This window comes from Atta cephalotes (genome assembly GCF_000143395.1).
Source record: "Atta cephalotes unplaced genomic scaffold scaffold00010, whole genome shotgun sequence".
In the NCBI taxonomy this organism is placed as follows: domain Eukaryota; kingdom Metazoa; phylum Arthropoda; class Insecta; order Hymenoptera; family Formicidae; genus Atta; species Atta cephalotes.
This window is the reverse complement of record NW_012130074.1, coordinates 1,196,811-1,197,700: the sequence shown is the minus strand read 5'-3', so window position 1 is coordinate 1,197,700 and position 890 is coordinate 1,196,811.

Genomic DNA, 890 nt, shown 5'->3' with positions numbered 1-890 from the left:
ATANTATATATGNTATATCTATANATTATNATTNNTNTTATANGATTCNTAAATCNTCGANTCATNNTGNTAGATGNTANNCATNAGNGATNTNANNTNNCAATATATATATTTGAATTTAATCCTCTATATATATATTGATACTATTGTCTAAGGATTCTTTTAAATAGAGCACAATTATTCGATATATTCCCCATTAGCTTGAATGACGGCCTTTATTCTCAGTCTGAAGGACGCACGCTGTAATGTAGCGCTGTCCATGCCGACGAATGCTGTCTCAATAGCGATTCTTAATAACATCACATTGGGATGTCGAGACTTGTTTGTGAGACCCTTACAATTATACTCCAAGTATAGTCTAAGGAATTTAAATCTGGATTGTTGGGAGGCTATAATTCCTTGGACCAAAACATATCGATATTATCTGTGTTATCTGAGAGCCAATTTTGAATCAAATGACTCGTATGAGCCGGTGCACCGTCCTGCTGACAAACATATGGCCTTCTGGACACCATAGTTTTCATCCACGGCTTCACTATATCTATCAGAATGCGCAACGATTGCTCTGGATCATTCGAAATCAGCGCTTGAGTCCTTTCAATGCCTGCAGGGATCCTTGCGATGAATTCTTTCGAGTAACTCTTCCTCACTGGCATACTACTAGAACGTTCGTTGGACTAAAGCCGTATATTTTATCACAACATCATAAATGATTGATCTCGGTATTCCAAGAACCGAATTATTTCCGTTGCTGAGCGCCCAGCGCGAAAGCCTTCGATGATCGCGGCTCTTCGATTATACTCCGCACTTGGTTTCAACATCGCAGCTATTTTGAGAATATGACTGTTTACTAGAAGCTTTCTCGGATGCCAACAACAACCTTTGACGGA